Here is a 26,336-nt window from a genome sequence, read left to right on the forward strand (position 1 = left end):
CTTGTTCAATGGGCACTTTGCCCATGATAGAATATACTGTTTGTGGATTGATCCTGGTAACAGCCAGTTGGTATCCAGCGGGTGCTGGTGGTATTTGACACACTGGTGTTTTGTGTTCAAAGTTTGCATTACGAACTGAACAAGTTGTCTATATAAGTTACTAGCTCATTGTAAAAATTGCGCAGATCAGCTGCCTGTATGTTTTGTACACCGGGGTGTGGTGAATATGTGGCAAACAATGACCACGTTGGTCCATCATTACCTAAAGGACCTAATTTCACGGTTTGTATTACTTGTGGTAAGGCGCCATTAAACCAGTTCTGATGTTCTTAATAAGTAATCAGTATTTCAAGATACGGGTATGCTTGATATCGTTGTGATACGTTTGCAACTCTGTATGTGTGGAATGTGTATGTTCTAGGGTCTTCCTCAGGAAAGGTGACCCAGGAATAGAATGTTTCTGTTTGGTAAGCTTCATGAGCTTCAACAATGAATGTAACATCCCCGCCCTCTGTTAAGTCATGCGCTATTAGATAGAGGGCCTGATTCCAACTTTGGAGGACGGTGTTAAACCATCCCAAAAGTGGCGGATATACCACCTACCGTATTACGAGTCCATTATATCCTATGGAACTCGTAATACGGTAGGTGGTATATCCGTCACTTTTGGGACGGTTTAACACCGTCCTCCAAAGTTGGAATCAGGCCCATAGTGTTAATGCATGTCTGACATTCTTGGAAATGCCACTGCATTAGCCATGTTATAAAATGGGTAAAGAGATGGAAAACCAAATGGGGATATAGTCTTTTTAAGAGTTCGAGCTCGAACAACCTACAGCCTAGTTAGGTGCTCCCTGTTCAGCTGAGGAGGATTATCCCAAAGACCACAAGCACCTCTGTATAATGGTATTTAGGGTCCCTGTTCTGTGGGAGACAGAGATACTCAGGGCATCCATAAATTAGTGCCACAACACTATAGTTGGTGGCGCCATGTCGTAGTTGGACTCTTGCTCTCGGCAAGACTGCTAATTTAGGGACAACAGCACTTGTGTTTGTAGGTGACTAGACCAATCCTACAACAAGTCGCAACTGCCAGCCCAGCCTTCCAAGCTCACAAGCACAGGTGGGCATGGCCATTGGGCAGGGGGACATGACTCCTGTCTTTGGTAAGACAGGAGTCATTTCCATGGGGGTTGTGCTTTAAAAAATAGCGCAAGTCAGGTTAGAGACAATATTTTTGACTCTAACCTGACTTGCACCATTCTTTGGCGCACAACCCCCAGTCTTCCCTTCGCCTCCGCTGCCCGGATAGAGTCATTTATTTTGACGCTAACCAGGCCGCAGCGCCGGCTAATGTCATTCCATAAATAAGGCGCTCGGCTGGTGCGTTGGAATGGCGTTAGCCGGCGGTAAACTTTTTGACGCAAATCTGCCCTGGCGCTGATTTGCGTCAAAAAGGATAAATATGGGCTTTACTTTTTCATTCACTTTACAAATCATCACAAAATTGTTCTGTATACCACAGCCTTTGCATATCTGTCCAATGGCAGGACAATTTCCTTCATGAGGAAATGAAATCCACATCTAAAACACAACTTCTTTTTACATGTAGACATCACTTTGTGTTCTTCAGTCTTTTGCATCCGATTACTTTTCACACTCATGTCTGACTTGCTCTGGGCATCTCCAGCCCCCATGTCAGCAGCTTGTTTCTCAGCACTTTCCTTAGCTTTGGCAACAGTCAACACTCGCTCCAAACTAAAAGTTTCTTTGAGCATACATTATCTGAAAGAATCAGACAAGCATTCATCAATAACTCTAAGCTGCAAGGCTTCTTCATTGTTAATTTTATTGAACTCGCAGTGTATGAGAGTGTTGAGTCTACAAATGTATCAATTGTTTCACCAACTATTTGATGTTCTTGACTGAAAATGTATCATTCATAATCAACTTTTAGTACTGGATTGAACTTGAGTTTCAACGCATTTATAATTAAATGGCATGTGACTTCTTTGTATTATTTCTGCATTTTCTTTATGACTTCTTTCATACCATCACCAGCAACATTTTTGAGCTATTTGATAATCTTTCTGTTATCGGTCTCTTCAAGTGCATCAATGAAATATTCAAATGTCTCCATCCAGGCAGTGTATCTATTGCCCATATTTTATTTTATGGCAGAATCAAAATGTGATGGTCGTTTCAGGATGGGGGCAGCATTATAACTGTTTATGGGAGTGGCGGACATTGAGGGTGGAGCTCTGACAGATGCTATCGGCTGTCTCTGGGAATCTGCATCATCACGGACGCCCGATGCTGATTCACCCTCTGGGTCATCCATGACAGTCTTTGAATTTGTGTCCTTCTTGGTGTCCTTCAGAGCTCCTTCACTCATGGAGACCTCTGGAGTTGTTCTGAGCTGCCACCTGGCAGCTTTGTTGGTGTGTTGCTTCAGGTATTAGACAGCTCGGTAAGCACAAACCCAGTGCTTCTTCTTGAGTCTTCCTGCCCAGTGCTGAGGCTGTAATTCTCCACTTATCAAGACTCAGGTAGGAGTAATAGCATATGCGTCCTTTTTACTTGATCTGTCAGACAGCGCAATTATTCACAATAATGTTTAGCAAATTATGATTGTCTTTAACTGCTCTTTATAAGCCCGGTTGTATCCATCTTCAGCGTTAACACACTGTTCTCTGTATACCTTTATTTTTATTAGTAGCGCTGTAATTCAATTCAATTCAATTCTCTTTATTCGGTCAGAATTTAGACCATTAGAGTACAACCAACCATACATCAATACATAAAAAAGGAGAAAAAAAGAGAAAAAAAAAAAGCTTTTAATAAACACTAAAAACAGGAACAACCTTTGGTTTCTTCATAGTCTAGGAGGAATAAATAACAGGAAACCTCCTTGCCTACTTAAAAAACGATCGTCAGCACATTTCAGCAAGCTCCTGCTAGAGGATATTGGATTCCCATTCACAGCTATTTAAAATGAAATGTGCTTTTAACCATTAATACATGTGTAAATACATAGAATCAAGACTTCAGTATAAAAATAATTTTGAAACTACTAATATAAGATTCAATATACCATTAGCCTAAAAAGGAAAAACACATTTTGTAGCCAAAACCGCTCTTATTAGAATAATTCAGATACTATGGGCCATATTTATACTTTTTGACGCAAAATTGCGCTAACGCAGTTTTGCGTCAAAAAAAATTGCGCCGTCTAACGCCATTTGGATGCGCCATGCGGGCGTCAAATTTATACTTTGACGTACGGCGGCGCAACCAACAGGTGGGAGTCATTATTTTGTGACGCAGACAGCGTCGGTCTGTCGTAAAGGAAACCAATGTAAATGCGAGGCACATCACTGTGGGTCGATTTACGACAGCGCAATCTTGAAAACGCCGTTTTTTTTCACGCTATTGCGTCACATTTTTGTGCGAAAACTGCCCTTTCAGGAGAGGAGACCCAAAATGGATCCTAGATGCCCCAACAGACCCCAGGAGGATGAGAGCAGACCAGGAACCAGCCAGGAGGAAGCATACAGGAACCAGGACATTAAAAAAAAAAAAAGAAAGTGTCGCTTCAGTGCAGAGGAGCAGGAAATCCTGGTGAAAGAGGTGACGGAACACCAGCACCAACTTTTCATCACCTCTAAATTGCCACTCAGTAGGAGAGAGGCCATCTGGAAACAAATTGTGGACAAGATTAACAGTGTGGCTGAAGAACGCCGGACAGTCACTGAGTGTAAGAAACGCTGGCATGACTGCAAATGTAGGACCAAAGAGAAAATGGCCAGGAACAGGAAGGCAGCAATGCAGACTGGAGGGGGGAGTCCAGCACAACAGGAGGCCCTGGACCACATGGAGGAGATGGTCGCAGCCGTCATCCCGGAGGAGATCGTCACAGGGATTCAAGGACTGGACAGCGCAGACTACCACGACACTACGCACATGTAGGGTAAGTCGCATGGGGAATCATAATACAATAATGGGGACTGTAAGCAGGGGGGGGATACCTACTACACAATGCATGTAAGTCAGCACATATATGAAGTGGCATGGGGAAAGGGGCACAGCAGGGGGGCATGCCCAGTACTGACCGAAGCTGGGGCACGACAAAATACAGCAACAACAACAGTCCCACGGGGACATCCTGTAATTACAACAAGAGAGCCAAGGGAAAGCAGTGACAGGTGGGAAGGACACTACCTCAAATCCACATACAGGCACTTGTATTGCAAAATCTATTCCCCATCAACTAGGTCCCTACCTGTAATGCAGTAGCAAATACAACAACTGTAACTTAACTGCAACCACAGTTGACAATAACACCTCTCATCTCTGTGCAGCTATAGTACCAAATGGCAGGAACCCCACCCTGGAACATACATACCTAAATTAGGGGGTGAGGATGACATCTGCAATTACTCCTAGAAATAAGACAAAGGTACCAGTACACTCAAATGCCGAATGTCCATAACTGACACATACATAAGCCTAAGTAAACAGCAATAGGAGCCACACAGCACTAACGATACACACATGCTGCATACGTCAGGGTCCCTCACATGCCTGGCTAACAAGGCTACATCACTAATGTCATACTGCTCAGACAACAACATTGAGGAGGGGACACAGGCAACTGGTCACTGAAACACACCTGCAAAGTCGGACAAACAAATAGGACATTCATACGATAAACAGGCCAAACCAATTAAATACACATCACCCAACATCATCTCAAAACATCAAGAATGTTTACATCCATACCACATCCTAACATTGACATGCATAGGTAATGCCACGTGACATGTACAGATCATGCAATGTGAATAAAAAGTGTATGGGGCAGGGCCTGAGAGGCAAGTGTGCTGCCAGGGCAGTCACAACACCCACAGTCAGTCAAAGTGTAGTATTGTAAGTGTAACGTATACTTTGCGCATTAGCTTCAGGCTTTAGGCCTTTGTGCATCTTACCCTGATTGTACTCATACTCATTTGCTCACATCTAAGTGCCTCAGAGCAATTTGCACTAAATGATTCTCATTGCCCTTCCTATCAGTTAATGTAGCAAATAGTCAGTCCTAGGGTGTTTTTAATTAGTCAAATCACACTGTTTTGCCTACTTCTGCACTGGAGTTTGCCAGAACATATTCACTCTGTGCCCCAGTCAAGGATACCGTCTGGTACGTTGCTGCTAGATGTGGTAGGGGTTAAGGTTTGGCATTCCTGCGTAGGGAAACTTTGTCATCACCATGACATATGTCTTTTACATTCACTTCCTTGTCCCAAGACACGCATGGGGGAGTTTCCAAACAGAAAATCACAACTAGATGCTGCCTGCCTTGCTGCTGATGCACAACCAGATCCCAGCCCATTCCTCTGATATGAGGGATGATGTCTCCCCTGTGATTCTGACAGGCAACCTCCAAACTTAACATGCTGTGCTATACATAGAACATGCAGAGGGAGAGTAGAAACTGTTAGGCACCATGAAAGCTGTGTACTAATGTATTACTCTCCTGCGGACTATTTCAATTCTAACAGTGTGTATTGTTTGTGTAATTGGGGCTCACACCTAAATTCCTACAAGTCAGTTGTACAATGAAACTTCATATCAAACTAATACTGTCTTTGTCATTTGTGTATGGGAACATACCGGAAAAGATAGAAATGTGTAGGACCTGAGTAACCACCACTTCCCTGAGAAGTTCCAAAGATGTCATGCGCTCGGATGTCTAAACATTCCTTTGATGTGGGAGACCAGAGGCACTGCTAGTTAGTCTTAGCTAAATTGAATATCTGGGTGACAGAGTTATTTACAAGTGGGTCAAACTTAGTCCCCCAACCATTAGCTATCCTGCTGCCTAGAAAGCCAAGAATCACATGTTGGATAATGAGAGCCCACCCTACAAAATGTCCCTCCATAACAATAGTGAAACACCGAGTGAGGAGTAGGAGAAAAAACGCCTATTCCTAAATAATTACAAAGCAACAGCTAGAGGCGATCAGGCAGACATGTCTGATAGCTCCATATCAAACATGTGACACACAGGTGGGCCATAGGCCTACAACAATGCCCTATGACGGACAGCAGATACCTAGACAAACACAGAGTACAATGTTAAGGCATCCAAAGGCTTGTATCTTACTGCAAAATTGTCACAACACAGACACACTAATTGTACCCTGTTTCATTGCAGAGGAACACGGATCTCCTGCTGATATGCCTGTCCATGAGTTCCCTGATGACATGGATGACGAGACCATCAACCTCCCACAAGAGACCATTGACATGGTCCTTGAAAGCCTCCAAACCCCACCTTCAGTCACAAGGAGGAGCACAGAAGAAGCAGCCACCACAGTAGAACCACCCGCCACCCCAATTGTAAGACCTGCCAGCTCCAACACAGCTGAGGACTCTGACGACACTGGCACCAGCTTCGAAAGAACTGTTGTTGGGGTCCAGCGGGAGCTGGCAAAGGAGGTGCGGGTGGGGATGCAACATATGGCAGCCAGCCTTGAGGGGGTGCGTTCGTGCATGTTGTCAACTGCTGATCAGGCAGCTGCAATGCAAGCCAGAACTTTGCTCTTGGAGGACATTTCAAAAACACTGAAGGAAATTGGCACAGCTGTCATCCAGTTGACACAACAACTCCAACTGCAAGCCACTCAACGTGTGCACGAATGCAACATAGAACCCCTCACGGCCGACCTGGCTGCCTACCATCGGGATGTGGCTGCCATTCTGAAAAACCAGCAGGCCCTCCTTGCTGCAGTACTGCCCTTCCTTACTCAACAGGGATCAGCCCCCGGGATGTCTGCCTCCATGTCTTCTAACACTGAGGTGTGTGTTGTCCCTTCACAACCAACAACAACAAGGACACACCAGGCAACACACACATCAGAAGAAGAAGACATGGAACAGATAACATTCACACGCAAGAGTACCCGGAAGCCCTAGTCCCTGCACCATGCCCTACTCTGACCAAGGTCCTACGTTTTGACACATGCCAGTCTCACTACAACTAACCTCAATGACTGTTCGGCAATCCACTGTATGACTTGTCCACCTTGCCAGTGAATGTTTCTCTCCTACCATTTGGCATTTCATGTTCCTCTGCACTGTCTGTGACATCACCCCAGCATGTCAGGAGCATCATCCACACCCCTTCTGTAGGATCACCATGTAATAATGCACCAGAAAGGAGTCAGCAAACATGGTGAATGGACATTTTGCACTACACCACCTATAAATAAATATCACTTGCACACCTATTGTGTCTCTGTGTCATTTAAAAATTCAACTGTGCAGTAGATAACTCCAAAGTGGCTGTGTGGCAACCATGTCGATTCTCTATACTACTGTCCTGATTTCATGTATACTGAAACATCTGTGCAGTGGCCAGGATTGCATCATAGCTTTACTATACTGAGGAAAATAACTGATGAAGGGACTAAGCACACACAATCATGCTGTGTTGGACAGAATGATGCACCATCTATAGCCATTCTACACAACTAATGGTGGCTGAGAAATGTAGGCACCATGCAATACTAAAATTTTAAATTATGCTGTAGAATGAAAGGAATGATAAACAGATTACACAGCATCAATCACCCTTACGGCGTATACTTCCATGAAGGAAATTAATGCTGAATCAGTACACACATGATGTAGGTCAGCAATGACAGCAACAAGACAAGAGTGTGAACAAATCATCATCTATAAAGCTCTCCCTGAACTTCACAATGCTGTCCGACCTATCTATTTACCTACAATAACAAGTCTGGAAGCACTCTTTGTGAAGTAGGATACATACCAACCCCAAACCTTGATGATCAATGCACACTACCAATGGTGGCTCTCCAACATGGTGGATACTTACCAAGTTAGCACACGGGTAGCTGGCATGTTAAACCTCATAAGCCTGGGGATAGCGAGCATGGAACACAAATGTCATACTTAAACTTTCTGCTACACTGATGTCAAGGCCATGAAAAGGTAGCACCTAATGCATCAGGTAAAGGGTTAACAAATTTTTTATTTAAAAGTAGTAATAAAAGAGGCAACTAAGGGAAAGGTAAACCTACACTAATCTAACCTGACTACTACTAACCCACAACTGTCCCTAACTAACCTAAGCTAAACTTACTCTACACATGTAATGAAACGATCTAAACATCAACCCCCCACCCACCATTAAGAGACAAGACATGCAGGACAACACTTACTAACCTACACACATACTATACTATCCTAAACAAACATATATTTTTTTGTATTTTTTTCTTTTTTTTTCTTTTTTTTCTTTTTTTCTTTTTTTATTAAACAGGAATCCCAACATTGCCCCCCACCCACACAAAAATATTAGATAGAAAGAATAAGGACCCCCCACCCTCTTACCTAACACTAACTAAGCTAATTTCCTATACTTATCCTATAACTAACCCCCCAAATCCAACTAACAGTATGAAAAAGGAAAGAGGTGAGAGGGGAGGGGTAAAAGTTCAGGAGGGCAAAATGACTAAAGATTTGCCCTCCGAAGTGTGCGCCGGATGGAGCGCACCTTCTTCTTCACCTCAGCCATGTCCTCCGTCAGGTTGTCCACCTTGCGAATTAACCTGTCCAATTTTGTAGACAATGCCTGGAAGGCTGCAGGGTCATAGGAGGGTCAGTGCTGGTCTGCGTGCCGGTGGAGGTGGATGTTGGTGCTGGAGTGGAGTGGCCACGGGACAGCCCTGCTCCCAACACACGGCTGGGTCCAGGTCTTGATGAAGATGCCTGGTCCGTCGCTCGGTCCCCTTGGGCAGACCTGGTGGTTGTAGTGGCGGTGGTTGTAGGTGGCACCGTTGGGGGAGCCTGTTGTGTGGCATACCACGCCCCGGAGGCCCGATCCGAATTATATCTGCGGGCCATCCTCCGATACCCACACTGCACCTGCAGGATGTGCCTGTACCTCATTGCACGGCGCTCAAAATTGTTGCGCTCTGCGGCACTCAGGTTTGCAGCTGTGAAGAGAAAAGGGAAATATTGAGCATTGAATTTACAGTGGGTTGAATACCACAATGGGTCATTTGTCCATTACTAGAAATGTATTGTTTGCAGCAATTGTTACAACATAGTTCACGGAAAGGCTCAGAGGAAGTACATGTGAATCATGCATACCTAAGGTCATATCACACATGGCATATCCATGTCTCTACATGATGGATGACATCACCCTAAACTACTCATCCAAATCATACCTAAGGCATTTGACATTATGGCACCAGCTCTTCCGCATACTGACTTCAGTACATATGTCATTCTATGTGATAACACTCACACTCCTCACTCAATGGTATTTGGAATTAGTTGTGTGCTAAGATTGAACCCCTGGCCCAGAATCATATGTCCACACTAGGGGTCAGATGTAGGAATTTAGAAAAATCAACTAGCAATTTGCAAAGCAGAACGGTGTCTCTGACACCGTCTGCGAGTCGCTATGGGGTCCCTAAAACCCACCTCATGAACATCAATGATGTGGGTTCCAAGTTGCCCCACCTTAGCAACATGGGCACTCACGGGGATGGAGGCCTGCTGGGACGAGCAGAACTCCATAGACGTGACTGCTTTTAAATTAAGCAAGTTATTTTTCCCCAAGTGTATGGCCGTTTACCGGAAAGGAAAATGAGCTGCAATTAGTTTGAAATCACAACAATTCAACTTGGAAATTTTCACGGTAATTATTGGTCCCTTAGACCACTGGCTGTTTTGCGCAGGATTATTTTAGTCCACTCACAAAGGTGAAGCTTTACAATGAGGACCCCTTCCAGTCAGCAAGTTGGTTACCATCCACTTCAAGTGGATGATAACAGCTACTCACTTTGCAACCACGTACTCGGTTGCAAATGGGATTGCCTACCACTGTGATTTGCAAGTAGGTCTGGTAAAACCCTTTAATATTTCAATTTTGAAAAGCATTTTGCTAATATGTACATGACCACCAAATACATTTTGGAATAGGAAACAGACGTTTGCAAATCCCACACATATATTTATGCCATTTGCAACGTGTAGACATTTTTCTCACTCTGGCCCAAGGTACTAACTCAAGTCACAAAAGGTGTTAAGGACATGTAACATACTGGTTGCTACAGTCATAGGTACCCTGTTTCACAGTAAGATCCCAGTCTTTGTGGGTGGTGTGGGAAGAACAACCAACAATCCCATGTTCAATGCACACCCAGGAGTGTACAGAAAGTTCAACAAGTATGTGCCTTCACACACAACACCTATGAAGGGCTAGCAACACGTTGTAGTCAGCCCAACCTTGTCACATCCCAGGTCCACACATGTCAAACTGGTATGACTTAGCCCAACATAACATACTATTAGTGAGGCATGTTTAACAACACACACAGAGGAGGTAGTACACCCATTCACATGATTCAACTGAACACCTAGGGCATTGCACTCAAGTCACACACACTTCGAGATCACCTTGTGGAAGTACATGCCCCCGTAAGATCCAACCTACAGTGTACACAGTCCATCCTCAACTAGGAAGAAGCATTTGTCATCAAAGCCATGTGCCTAAGCTATCTGGGAGACTGTCAGTCTGATATGCAGACTCAGTTGATGGCAAGTCCCTGACCAAGTCTAACATTGACCAGTGTATTAAAAATGAGTCATACCATTCCCAATTGCCGGCCTAATTGAATGGGCTACAGCCCCTCAATCTGAGAGATGACTACGTATTGCTTTGCAGAAACATAATTCAAATTTGATATCACACTAAAAGAACAAAGCCAATGGACGGCCAGCACATCAAATCATGAATTCTCTTTAACACACAGTAATCCATCATGCGTCATTACCAAACAATGTAAATAGCACTCAGGCGACACTCACTGTAGGTATCGGGGTCGTCAAAATGGGCCACCTCTCCCATGGTGTACGAGGCTGGGCCACCTGTAAAGCACGAAACAAAGATTATACTCAGACTGGGTGAACGGACAAATGATTTCTGTTACAATGACACTGTGTGAATATGACATGGTAATGATAGACTTTCACACATGCTCATCCTGCATGGATAACTTTGTATTCAACATTATCATTGGATGAGTCTCCTGCTCCAGTGTCACACCCTACTACACTCATGCAGTGGCCAGGACAGTCATGTGTCGTCCAAGTTAATCCTCCATTATTATGCCCCAACAATAATGTTAACCATACATCTCAGCATGTGCATCCCAGAGAGACATTCCAAAACTGGTTCCATGAGGACTGCATGACCACTCACAATCAAACAGGCTATGTGGACAGGTTCAACACACAGCAACCAGACACACATGTGACATATGTGTGAACAACATGACTAACTTCATGTGACGTGAAGGCAACACACATGTATAGCATCATCATGTGTTTCCAATTTTCTGTCTAGCTATGGCGTCTGCATATGTAGGTATGTTGTTTCTACATGACGTACTCACTGGCCATTATGACCAGTGGAGTACAAATAGAGCAGTTCACGTGTTGCTTTTCTGACCCAAATGCAACACTACATTACATGCAGCTACAGGCATCTGGTATGTGTTGCAAAAATGAGCCATCGGACTGGTAGCATAGGTCTTCATACACATTCTGCAACAAATACACATTAGGACACATATGTATACCTTGGTAGCGCAGCATTTGCAACATTTTGTGACGCAGAGAGGGGGCGACTTAGCAAAATACAAATAGATGTTGGATTTTAATGCTGTTATTGCGTGTACATGTGTTGCAAAATATGGGGATTTATGTGTATAACCATGGGCCTAGGTTTCCCTAGCATTACACACAGTCAGCTACTTATTTTGCAGATTGGCTAACAATCATCACATGTTCACACACAGATTTCTATCATTCCCATTTAATAGATTTTTACTCACCAACATGGCCACCAATCCGGAGTCCCAGGTGGTCCAGCAGGTCCTGTTCCCTGGTGACCAGATCTGCCCAGCGGTGCTTGAGTTGGTGTACATTTCTCAGACTCCCGTAGACCCGGACCAGGTGATGGCGCACCTTCTCCCACCGGATTTTCCTCGCCTCCGTGTGATACCCCTGTATCACACGGCCCCCAGCTTCCAGCATTAGTGGCAGGAAATGGTTTACTAGCCATAGGAACCCCCCCAATTCGTCTTCACCCATCCTGGACAGGCGAGGCCTACCTGACATATTGAGAGGACTAATGCTGGACAAAATAAATATGAAAGTAAAAGTGGGAAATGGGGAAAGGTAGAGGTGTGAAAGAAAAAGAAGAAGGAGAAAAATAGCCCAAATAACCCCCCAAACTATGCTACCCACAACAGACTCCAACTGACAATACAAACTATCACAGGTATAGACAAAATAACACGAAACAGACTGAGACAATGTTATACAAAAATAATAGATTGACACTAAGACAAAATTCAAGGCACACAGGACACAAAAGCAGTAAAACACAGGACAACACCTTTCACACAACCACACAGTCTAGATAAATCTGAGACTGCAAAGTGAAAGTGAAAGTTAACTCCCAGTACAGATTTTGTAAACAGGATATCCTATTACATCACTTCCTGCAGAAAATGGCTGCCGTTTTTATTTTCCCGTTTTGCGTCATATTTTCACGCATACACAGTTGTGCGTCATTTTTTTTTGACGCATTACAGTGCACATGATGCGGAGTGAAAAAATATGATATGAATATTAATATTTTATATTGTACATGAGATGACCAACATATTGTCCATGTAGCGTCAATTTTACCACGCATACAGCATGGGCGTCATTTTTTTTACACGTACAGTAGTGCACATGATGCGGAGTGAAAAAATATGATATGAATATTAATATTTTATAATGTACGAGATGACCAACATATTGTCCATGTAGCGTCAATTTTACCACGCATACAGCATGGGCGTCATTTTTTTTACTCGTACAGTAGTGCACATGATGCAGAGTCAAAAATATGATATGAATATTAATATTTTATAATGTACATGAGATGACCAACATATTGTCCATGTAGCGTCAATTTTACCACGCATACAGCATGGGCGTCATTTTTTTTACACGTACAGTAGTGCACATGATGCGGAGTGAAAAAATATGATATGAATATTAATATTTTATAATGTACGAGATGACCAACATATTGTCCATGTAGCGTCAATTTTACCACTCATACAGCATGGGCGTCATTTTTTTTACACGTACAGTAGTGCACATGATGCAGAGTCAAAAATATGATATGAATATTAATATTTTATAATGTACATGAGATGACCAACATATTGTCCATGTAGCGTACATTTTACCACGCATACAGCATGGGCGTAATTTTTTTTACACGTACAGTAGTGCACATGATGCGGAGTGAAAAAATATGATATGAATATTAATATTTTATAATGTACGAGATGACCAACATATTGTCCATGTTGCGTCAATTTTACCACGCATACAGCATGGGCGTCATTTTTTTTACACGTACAGTAGTGCACATGATGCAGAGTCAAAAATATGATATGAATATTAATATTTTATAAAGTACATGAGATGACCAACATATTGTCCATGTAGCGTACATTTTACCACGCATACAGCATGGGCGTCATTTTTTTTACACGTACAGTAGTGCACATGATGCGGAGTGAAAAAATATTATATGAATATTAATATTTTATAATGTACGAGATGACCAACATATTGTCCATGTAGCGTAAATTTTACCACGCATACAGCATGGGCGTCATTTTTTTTACACGTACAGTAGTGCACATGATGCAGAGTCAAAAATATGATATGAATATTAATATTTTATAATGTACATGAGATGACCAACATATTGTCCATGTAGCGTACATTTTACCACGCATACAGCATGGGCGTCATTTTTTTTACACGTACTGTAGTGCACATGATGCGGAGTGAAAAAATATGATATGAATATTAATATTTTATAATGTACGAGATGACCAACATATTGTCCATGTAGCGTCAATTTTACCACGCATACAGCATGGGTGTAATTTTTTTTACACGTACAGTAGTGCACATGATGCAGAGTCAAAAATATTGTGGATGTAAATTATACTTTGAAGGCAAAATATTAAGACACTTTTGGATACATTTGTATTTGACTCTGCATTGTGTGCACACATGTACGTGAACAAATTATGACGGCCATGCTGTATGCGTCGAATATGGAGCAAATTTTTCCTTATGTCTTTATGTTTTTAGCTTTGGAAAGGGGATTTGTCATGGTCAAACGGTGTGATGTGATACACATATGTGTTTGTATATGACACATGTCCGTTGTTTTATGTATAGAAGGCATTCACACTGTAATGTTTGGGATACATTAACTAATGTATTGACCATATTTGACGACATATTTGGTGTAATTGCTGATGGCCATTTTGAAATGATGGATGGGATACCATTATGTATTCCGTCTCCAAAATGTGTCCACATTTATGATGGTGATGCTTTTATCTGTAGTCCTAACAGGGAGTGGGAGAGTCACTTTCAGTTTTTATGGGGCTGAGCATGTCCCATTATGATTTTGTGTTTCAGATTTGTGTTGGACTTGTGACATGGAGGCCACACATGTGCCTTATGCATGTGTGTGGTTCACAAGTACATGATTCTTGTATGTTTTGGGGGCGGTAGAGGTGGACTTAGGCCACCAGCACCCTAGGATTTGACCATCCAGAATAGCTACTGTAACCATGGAGTATATTTATTATATCATGGCAAACCTGCAGCAGCGGGCTAATGTAAGGCCATATGGTATGAATGACTGTTGACCATTCATTCATCTCATTAGCCCATTTGACGTTTGCAGTAATGATGAATTGGAGCAAACTTGCATACCATTTTACTATGACTATGTTTGCAAGACTCTCAGCGTTCCCGATGTGATAATGAGAAGAATATTTTGGTTGTCTGTGTCCCTTTCTGCATAAACTGGTTTAGTGTCATGTTACAATCTTCCTGCTAGGTTCAGACTGGGACACAACTGTGATGGTCTACTTTCAAATATTAGATTGATTGTATGATATATGTGTACATGTGTGTTGGAATGTGGATCCACTATCACCTGTCTGGGTGTATGTTGTCACTGTAACTTCAAGGTCTCCTCCTGAGTTAGTGGCAGCTGATGTTGTAGCTATTGTGTATTGCTCATATCACACACTTGAGAGTAGCCATTGATGACATGGTCACGTACACATGGATGGTCCCACCCAGTCTCTGAACACGTGTAATGTGACTTTCAAATGATCTCCAATTTTGGGCTGGATGAGAGACTGTTTCAGTTGTTTGGATCCGGCATGTGTAATTGTCACATTTGTACTCTTGTTGGGCTCTGTGTATGGTAATGTATCATGTCACATCCTACCCTCTGTGCATACAGTTGTGATGTTTATTTTTGGTGTGATGAATTTTAATGGCATTCTTGATCAATGAGACGACATTCATCTTCAGCTATTTCAAACTAAAGGTGGTCAGAAATGAATAGGCCAAATCATGATGTGGTGTTTGTTATCTGTGTTTATTTACAAGTGTGGAATACAAGTGATTATAATAACTTAAGTAAAAAAATTGTTCACAAGCTGTTGGCGCCTACGCACTCCTGCTGCCGTGTTAGGCTGTTCCCCCTCCTGTTGCAGGCCAGCATCCTCCTCATCATCATCCTCAGGCATGTCTGGGTCCGGTTCAAGGAGGGGAATGTTCCTTTTTACACAAATATTGTGTAATAAGGCACAAGTGAGTATGATCTTGCAGACCATCTCTGGGGAGTATAGTAGGCTTCCGCCAGTGATGTCAAGGCAGCGGAACCTTGACTTTAGGATCCCAAAGGTCCGCTCCACAATGCTGCGTGTCCTCTTGTGGGCGTCATTGTATGCCCGCTCAGCAGCAGTATTTGGGTTCCCATATGGTGTCATTAGCCAAGGCTGGATGCCATACCCCTGATCAGCTGAAAGAGAAACACAGAATGGTATCAATTAGATGTAGGAGGCACTGTTGTACGTATCTTTGATGGAAGTAGTTGTGTTGTGTTGTCTGTGACTATTTTGTGTACTAATGTGACAACCTATGGTTGTTGGTGGAAACTTTGGCATTGTTTTTTTTCCTTGGCTGAACAAGTGTTTGTTGGCTAACTGTTTGTCAGCAGGATGTATCGGTTTCTCAAGTACAGTGTGCCCTCCCTTGCATTGTGACTTGTGACACAGGTGTCCGTGTGTCCTCACTGGGGGTGTGATGATAGTTCCATGCAGAGTTGAAACATGAAAGGGTATTAGAAACGTTCAATTGAACATACCCAGGCCATCCCATCCCTTAAAAGTTATGCATTGAATTAGTGTACAGGTTATTGTGAGACTTCCAATTTGCAAGGTGACATTTAGGCAACCACAGTCATGAATGTCTTCAAACTAAGCTGTGGAGTAAATTCCAATGTGTGAGAGGTTCAATGGTGACTTGTGAAACATGGCTAGTGATGTGAGTACCTCAGTGTGTTCCTGTCTAGGTGTTGCTATTGTGGTGTATGGGTTGTTTATCCTACAGGGTTTCTGTGCAGTGAGTATATAAGTAGATTTTTGTCCTTACCAACAAGTAGTCCATTGCCATACCGTCCATCCTGGAAGTGTTGGTTGATGGTGCAGTGACGGAAGATGAATGCGTCATGTATACTCCCAGGATATTTAGCCACAATGTTGCTAATCAGTCCTTGGTGATCGACTATGGCCTGCACGTTGATGGAATGTGTGTGCTTCCTGTTGCGGTAGAGGTGTTCACTCGCAGCAGGTGGCACAAGGCGTACGTGTGTGCAGTCGATTGCACCAAGGACGTGTGGGAAGCCACTGATGGTGTAGAACCCCTGTTTAGTTTCCTGCTGCTTCTGCACTGTGTTAGGGAAGCAGATGTGGCGGGGTGTCAGTCCAATGATGGCATCCAGTACTTTAGGCAGGAATGCGGAGAAAGATGGTTGTGAGATTCCACCAACCAGGGCACCAGTTGTCTGAAAGGAGCCACTTGCCAGCATGTGAAGTACGGCAAGCAGCTTTGTTTCTGTTGGGATAGTGCGTGGAGTCACTAAAGTGGGGGCCAATTGCTGTTCAATATTTGTCAGCAGCTGCTGAATGGCCTGCCAGTTCAACCGGTACCTCTGGATGATGTCTCGTTCCCTGAGGCCATGCAGGGTTGTTCTTGGGCGGAATATCCTCTCCTGCCTTCTGCGCTGTCTTTGGGGTCCCTGCTGTTGTTGTTGTGGCTGCTGTTGTTGCTGCAGGGCTCTGCGTCTACGTGCACGTTGAAGAAAAATCACCTCCATGTCTCCCTGTTTGCTGCTCTGCTGCTCTGTTGTTTGTTCTGTGTGTTCTGATTAAGTACAGGTGTGTTTGCCCCATTTTAACGCCTGCCCTGACCCAGGCGTTAAAATTTCACGATATTCGTGCTTTGCGCCATTTTTTTGCGCCGCCTGCCGCGCGGGAGTGATTTTTGCCTGAAGCATAAATACCACGCACCGCTATGTGCGTCTGTTTTTGGACGGGAACGCCTACCCTGCATGTCATTAACGCAGGGCGGGGTGCCGCTTCCAAAAACTGGCGCACATAGCGCCATTTTCCTGGTGCGCCGGATCGGGCGTCAGGGTTTAAATATGGGGCAACGTTTGCGCTGAAAGTGCGTCAACATTTTTGACGCACATTCGGCGCAAACGGAGTATAAATATGCCCCTAACAGTCTAAAATGCAATGTACTATCATACTGTAAATAGATTTATAAATAGATGTGATATCTCAGCCTTAAGTCATAAAACTGTTTGGATCATGACAATCTACAGTGCAGTGTGCTATAATACAGTAACTAGATTAACAGATAAGTGCTTTATCTCAGCCATTGGCCATGAAAACTAAAAAAAAAAAAAAAAAATGCTGTTGTTATCATAATATTGTCACTATAAGTTATAATAAAATTTGATGAGAAAATATAATCTCTAAAACCATTAAATAGAAACTGGAAAAAGGGGATAAACCATCACAAATCATAACCATCTGTTGTTCCGCACTATGCCTGCTATAAAGCTCAACATTGGAAGTCAAACACTGAAAGTGGCCATGTAACGAATAGACCAAGTTGCTGTCAAAACTTTTGTGACCGTGCTTACAACCAATGTAGACGAGTCATATTTACAAATTCTATAGGCATTAGCTCGGTCACATAATAGCAAAGCTTTACACAATGGAATATTCCATTTCCCCCTAGGACTCTTATATAGGGGGCAAAAAAAACGGACATGTTCGATTGATTCTTCCAATGTATTACATTTTGAGCATTTATTTGCTCGGAACTGTCCTTCGACCATCGAGCAGTAAAACTGTTGAGTGGTAAAGTTCCATTCCTAAACTGGAGGATTAGAGCACGGGCATAAGCAGGTATTGGAAGGTCAAGAACTTGTTCAGGCCATGGTTTTTGTTTTACAAGCAGGAACTCAGAAGTTAATTGGCCCACCCCATTACTATGAAGGATCTCCGCATTGGCCCTCTCCCAGTATCTCTGTTTAACTAATGAAATAGCATTAGTGTGGATTGACTCAGGTTTCTCCCAAAAATGGGGGAAGGCCAATTCATCCCAGGCCAGTTTCATCTCCTTCAGCCATCTGACCTTTTTCCAGCTATTCTGGGTCTTTATGAGATCTTTTATTGCCTCTCAAAAAGATTCCAGTTCTTCAATTTTCCATATGCGGATCCAATATAAGAGAGGTCTCAGACCCGCTACATCTTTAATGCTAAAAGTTCTGAGATCAAGTCTGAGGGGGATCATCGATGTACCTTTCCCCAACCTGGTTATATACCTGAGAAAGTAATTCTCTTTAATTTGGAGAACATCCAACTGCCTTTGAGAACCCCATAGCTCTACCCCATACAGTGCAGCACCTCGGATTTGAACTTTATATATTTCAAGGACAGGATTCAAGGGTGGACTGGCTACAGTCCTAGCTTTACGTCCTAGAGCCCCCACTCTTTGGCATACTATATGAGCCCCTTTTCTGATAGCTGCGACCCAACTGCCCGAATCCATTAGTCTGATCCCCAAGTAATCATACTCAGTGACCCTTTCCAAAGGAATGGAATTCATTATAATGGGTGCTTTAGCTTTTGTTCTCTTGGAGCTACATATCATAGGCTTGGTTTTGTTAACGTTAACTTCCAAATCGAAATCTTTACAGAACAAACAGAATTGGTTAGCAAGATTTTGCAATCCCATAGGAGATTTGGCTAGTAGGATAGTGTCATCCGCATAGAGCAGACCAGGAATTTTCTTGCCTGCCAACTTATGCGAATCATTATTACATTTGGTTAAATATTTAATAGAGGTATTTATATATAAAAGGAAAAGGGTGGGTACTAAGACACAGCCTTGCCTAACTCCTCTTTTGATGGCAACTGGGTCAGATAATTCACCATCCTTACTGCACCTGATTTGGGCAAAGGTACTGTCATGAAGTCGAACTATAAGGTTTAGAAGACCTTTAGGGACACCCATATTAGATAGTGTCAGCCAAAGTTTATTCCTAGCTACCAGGTCAAACACCACTCTGAGATTAACAAAAGCCACATATAAATTTCCACCTCCAACATCCACTGTCTTCCATTTAATTGCTAGAAACCTTAAGACCTGGTCTATTGTACTAGTCGCAGGTCTGAAACCTGCCTGTAAGTCGGAGACGGCTTCATTCTCTATTATCCACTCTTCTAAGTGGGACAAGATCTGCTTTGCAAAGAGTTTTTGAAGGTTATCGAGTAGGAATATTGGGCAATAATTAGAAGGATCGCTAGGGCTGCCTTTTTTAAAGAGGGGAACTATCTCGGCTCCCTTCCATGTCCGGGGAATGGATGCTCCTGCTGCAACTGCATTGCAGACCAAGTTCAAATAAGGGGCCCAGACTTCGGGGTTCGATTTATAAAGATCACCAGGGATTTTGTCAAGACCCGGGGCCTTCCCCCACTTAAGAGAAGTTATTGCTGCCTTGGTTTCTGCCAAGGTGAATCTAATTGGTGGTACAACAGATTTCCTGGTTTCAACCAATTCCCTGAAATTGTATGCATATGCCTCTGTATAAAGAGACCCAAAGTGTTTCACCCAAGTTACAGGGAGAATTGAGGTACCAGGTGGAGGACGGGAGTCACCACAATAGTTTGAAATCAGTTTCCAGAACTTGGAGGTGTCATTAGCTCTTACGGAATCCGGAAGAGCAGCCCACCTTGCTTCCTCCCAGCTCCTATGGGCCTTGATGAGTTCCTGTTTATAGCTCTCTCTTGATTGCCTTCTAGGCTCTCCAGCCCCCCTTCTCAGATCCCTCAATAGCTTAAGCTTAGCTTCCCTACATGAATGGTTAAACCGTCTCTCACTGCGTTTATTCCTTGTTTTGGCAGCCATCTCTTTGATGAAATGATTTTGGAGAGAATTAAATAAATCTAAATGTGCTGCCATAAGCCTATCCCCATCCTCATGTAACCGGAGCATATGCTCCATTCGTTCTGCTAAAACGCTGTATATCGATGTAAGGGAGCCCAATGAAGAATTAACAGCATTCCACTTAATGTTGCGTTTGTTATTGGTCATGGCAAGCTGCTGTACATAATCCTTATTGTTAGAGGCTTTTAATATAGGCAGCAAACCCCTAGTACATAAAACTAGTGGTTCATGGTCGCTTTCCTCATGTTCCATTACTACATATCGGCCATATGTCCCCACAAACAGATATCCAATAAAAAATAGTCTGGCTCCTATAAGCTCCTCGCCTAAAAGTGACGCAGGGTTTAACATCTGAGCGAGAGTGTCCATTACAGGCACGAAGACCATATGCGAGTGTGATGTCAACAATTTGATAGGCTGTTCAGCTCATTCTAATACTTTTGTTCGATGTTAATTGCGGAATACCCCAATAAATATCCTCTTCTACGTAAAGTTCTTGGGCCACTGGGTATGGCTCAAAAGTTGCATTCAAATCCCCTGCAATTATGATATAATGAGTGGTTGATTTGCTGGCTAAAATATTGTCTAATGCAGTCAGGACATCAGAATCACAATTGCTACCCATACTCCTACTATATATGTTTACTAATAATAGGGGTTTTTCCTTATGGGTCGATAGTATTAAGCCTTGCAGATCTACAGTGCCCATATCTATTTCTTCAACCCGGCACGTAAGTGAACAATTAAACCATATGAGTAAGCCACCCAAAGGTCTCCCAGAAGTCACCTCACAGGCTGGGACCCAATAACATTTAAAACCACATCTATGCCTGGCCTCCAAGGCTCATGTCTCTTGAAATAAGCATATCTTGTGCTGATTGATGAAATGGCCCCAGTCAGGGATTCACATTTTATGCTCAAGCCCGGCTATATTACAGAAAATAATTTTTGCTGAAATATCATCTCTGACTTGTAATGCGTCAGTCGAAGTTTGGGGAGTGATAAATGGGTTGTTCATAGGGTTCGTGTTACACGTTGCGACTGTCGATGAACAACTCTCAATAAGTCCCCCTGCATCTATTTCTCCAGTAGTATCCCTTGCCCCTATAAGTTCAGGGTCTGTTGGATTCCATCTAGTTACTAGAGACCTTGTGTCATTCTGGGTTAGCTTTATGGTTTGGGTAGAGCCCCTACAATCTGCATTTAAGGTCAAAGTTCCATCTAGGTTCCCTACTCTGGTTCTTTCTTGCTCACTGACACTGGAGATGGTACATTCCCTAATAGTTAGTCCTAACCTCGGGATCTCTAAAGTATGCTGTATAACATTGGCTTTTTGTCAATCCACATCTGAAAGGATAGATGGAGGTCGCCTATGTTCAGACTGGTGAGCATGTTGGATTTGGGGGCAAATGGGGTGAGGGGGGCCTCTAGGATCGAGTATTGACCCACTTAGGGCACATTTCGCTACTGGGGGATAAAAAGCTGTAAGTCTACACAAGGAGGCACCTCTTACTGAAGGGCCAGTTCTACATGAATTTATAAAAGGTTGTTGGACCAAGGCGGGTGAATCAAGGTTAACAACAATGCAATCCCCGTTCCAATCTTATTCAACGGGCCCACCCATCCCACCCTCCTCAACATTAATATAGAGGGGAGCATACGAAAGGCAAAATTAGCATTAACATGCAACCAATGTGTAACCTTGTTTTTCAATTCAATATAAGTTTCCAGGCTATTTGATCGAGATCTAGGCACGTTAGTGATTACAGGGACATATGGACAGGAGTCCGGGGGCAGATGTGAGACTCTAGACTGACCCCCATGATTGTCTAAACTTAATCTGCTAGGCTCCAAGTTCATCTCTGTGGCGCCTTGTTGATGATGCTCACTAGCATTAAAAACTTTGCTGGAATTAGTCGCTGTATTAATAGTTGGAGCTATTTCTGCATTTCCCCTAGAAATGGTAGCTGTTGCCTTAACGCAATTATCATCTAAGTTGGTATGCAACCTGGCAATCCGACCCATCTCTAATCGGTGAGGGTAGTGACAACGGTCCTTGAGTGACAAAAAACCCTCACCTAAATTTACGGAGGTCCTGTCATTAGCACCAGAGGAATGACCCTTTCCATGACAGTGGGGTTGTGTGTCATCTTGCAGAGAGGTATCAGGCATATAGGGCTTAGTAAGCTCTCCTAATTTCTCCTCGCTAGTTTGGAGACTAATTTTAATAGGATGCAATCTCTTGATGAGTTCCTCCCTTATGTGCTCCATTATACGTTCAAGCGCCAATTGGCCGCCGGCACTTTCTTGTGATGTTGTAAGCCTGTCATTCCCAACTTCAGAACCTGGAGTGTTGGTACTCATAGTACGGGCTCGTTTGTTCCTCATATTGACCTCACCACGCTTTCTTTTCCCTTTTGGATTAGGCTCTGAATCGAAAACTAATGCTCCAGCTAAAAGAGCCGGAGTCAACTGAGCAGATTCTGCTGTAATAGCCTTATCCAAGGTCACTGAGGTAGTCTCCCGAACATTTTTTATATGAGCAGTTAGAGGGAATGCCATAACTGGATGCGTATCTTGGACTGCTGGAGGTGCTGGGACTGTGAACGAGTTTGTGATAAAAGTGGAGGCTGGGGGGTGGAGACTGGCGAGACTGGAGATGTTGAGATGTGTGGGCGGCGCTCAACCAGCTCTATCTCTTTGTCCAAGGCACCAACTGCCTTTTGTAGGAAACCATCTAAAGTTTTATTAATTTTAGAATTATCTTGTGCTGCCACCCCCTTCCGTCTGCCCATCTCTCACCCTTATGTACACCCTTTTCTCTTCTCCCTTCCGTGTACTTTCCTCACTGGTTGCTCTTCCTCTCCTCCACTGCCTCCTCTAGGGTGTATGCAAGGGGCTCACAGAGGCACTTTTGGCTCTTGCCACTTTTCTCACCTTCAATGATCTCAAGTTTTCGCGCTGCACAGCTTCACTAGTTGGCTCGAGTCACTGGGGCTTCTGGGCACAAATTAAAGAGGGGTGGCCCGGCCCGACCTCTTATGATCGTTAACGGATGCAAATGGGCCCGCGCTCAGTAGCGCCCGCGGTATGAAGGCGGCCCCCCACCAGCAGGCAGCAAGAGCGAGTCCTGGGACGTGTAGTCCTCTTCGAAATCAGGGTGTCGAGTGAGTAAGTGGTGGCAATAATAATATGCAGTAATAGGGTGATCCCCAGTGCCCTTTTTAACCCACTCACTGCCCGCTTCCCCACCACAAGTCCCACCCCTTCCCCAGGCTTGTTCCCACCCGACTCCCGCAACTCACACTTACTGGCAACGCCGCTCTCCTCCTGGAATGCGGCCGGCTGTTGCACGTCCTCCCTCCTCACGGTAGTTATAGACGGCTCAGCTTCCATGGATCGGAATGGTCCCATGCTGCTCTGCGCTTCCCCTCGACTCCACTTGGTTCCCGATTCCTGCCTTGAATTCACACCGCCGAATTTTCTTTTCCGAGCTCGTCCTGCTAGTAGCACTGTACCTTTTTGTAGGATCTTGGTTGTAGCTTCTTGAACAATGATATGTAGACTTCTTAGTGAAGCTCTCTTTCCATTCACATGCTTCACACCGGCAGGAGCTGTGCTTTGACTCAACATTTGCCAACTATCGGCTTGGCTCATCAGCAAAGGCACATGTGGTATGCACTTGCAATTTTCTTGGACCATGACAAACTCTCCAGGAGAGCACTTTCTTCTTCAGGGTACTTATCCCTTATCTTGTCACCAGTTGTAGCATCTTCCCCAGCCTTGGTACCCACCAATGATTAGGCCACATACTTATCTGTAAATCACACATCTTTATTCTGCTGCATTTACCTAGGAACTCTAACATTCTAAAACAAACTTTCATTACATTCTATTACAGCAATTACATCATACTCATTCGGAGTCCACTGGGAGCCAGAAAGGTCATGTTTTAAATCATGCAAGGCACTACAATAAGGTTACCTTCTTTGATCCACTGAGGGTCAATGGAGGCAGTTCAGGTAGTTGTTTGTAGTGTTTTATCCCAAATCTAACTAAAAGGGCTGTTTCCCTGTCAGTGAAGTTGCTTTTCTCTTTAAAATAGTGGACTGCTTTTTTGCAAAAGAATGTTGTGGCTGCAGGTGCTGAAACACAAAGTGAAGATGAAAAAAGCAAAGCCTACCATGTGGGAAGAATTTATGTGGGAAAGGAATGTGTATTGAATGTGAGTGATTTGGTTCAGATGTATGTAATTTTTCCATTCCCTTCCACGCAGAGGACTTCCTTCCACATGCAGAGCTCTCTGATCTGGTTGTATAGATCTCCGTCCCATTGGCAAATATGTCTGCCAAGTGTACAAAACATACTACAGTCATACTAGAAGTAACACTATAGTCACTTCTTATGCTTATAAAGACTCCACCCCTTAAAATTAAGATGAACAGGGGATGGTATATAAGTCTACACCTGGGAGTAACTTCAAAGTTGAAAATAGTAAATAGCGAAAAGTAGTAAAGTTACTCTTAGATGTAAGAGTAAATTTACATATCAGTGACTTACACAGGTAGATTTCCCCTTTTGAAATGTTCACTTAGAATTTCAAGTATCCCAAGGATGGCAAAATTCTAATTCTGCTAACGAATATGGAAGAAACTCACAATTTTGCCCTTCATGAATTTATGAAATGAAGATATTTTTGTCTGGATATGTCTGATTTTAGCAGATGGAGCCTGCAGGTGAAAGATAGTAGTTTCATGTACATACCTTACACTCACATATTTCCGACGGGGCTGGTGATTTCTGTTACTAGCCCCACTGTAATTACAAAGGACTTTGTAATGTGGCCCTATGTGTGTCTTGTAACCCACAAGGCTGGATGCTTAATGTATATAAGACAGACATGCCAAATATTGAGAACAGTATGTTGCTTCAGTGATCAACTGCAAAGTGCTGTATCACAATTTAGGCCATGCTGACTTTTTCCGTTGAGACACCTTACATTCTAAAAGTCACTTTTTGCATAAAACAGGCTTACAAAAGATCATTCAAGCACTGTTGTAATATTTATAAGAATGTAGTTCACTGGTAAAGTTTGTTGGGCTCATCATCAGGACATCAAAATTATGTGCGATGCATGACTGCTTTTGGTTCCAGGCTTTCTTTGCTAATAATTCGCTTACATGCTGGCACATGTGTACACCTTATGCTTAGACTCAGTTGGTTTCGATTGGGACATCCGGCAACTTGTTTTGCCCTAAGTAATTAGTGCTAATTGCCCATTAAGGGTCTTGATTGAGGATCATAACTCTGGTCGATTTATTGAAGACTTCTTAATTGACAGATGACCCTGCAAAGGTTTATTCTTTCCTGGTTATGTAGTCAGTGACTACTTATATGCATCTCAGGCATAATTTTTATGTCCTGATCATGATCCCAACAATCAAATAAGGGATCAAGACATCGTTGATATTTAGTACTTGGACTTTGTACAATAATATATGTTTGGACATGAGCAAGAGTACAGTAAAATTGTGACTTTAACTGTGCTTTCTGTCACATGGGGTATGCCTGAGCAATTATGATTTATGTTTTCCAAGTCATTTTTGTTTTCCCACTACACTGTTTTCTTACTTTCGTTTGGAATAAATATACTGGTTTATTGCATGTTTTCCATAGGCTTCATTGTGATTCTATGTGATATTTAAGTCTATAGTCCTTTTATCCAAGGGACCTTTGTTGTTTTTGGAAAGTGGTCATTTTCTTTCTTAATCATTCTGTTCCTCTACCTGTCTGTGGAATACACATTCTGGGTCTGG

The sequence above is a fragment of the Pleurodeles waltl genome, chromosome 4_2, assembly GCF_031143425.1.
Source record: "Pleurodeles waltl isolate 20211129_DDA chromosome 4_2, aPleWal1.hap1.20221129, whole genome shotgun sequence".
NCBI classification, from domain to species: domain Eukaryota; kingdom Metazoa; phylum Chordata; class Amphibia; order Caudata; family Salamandridae; genus Pleurodeles; species Pleurodeles waltl.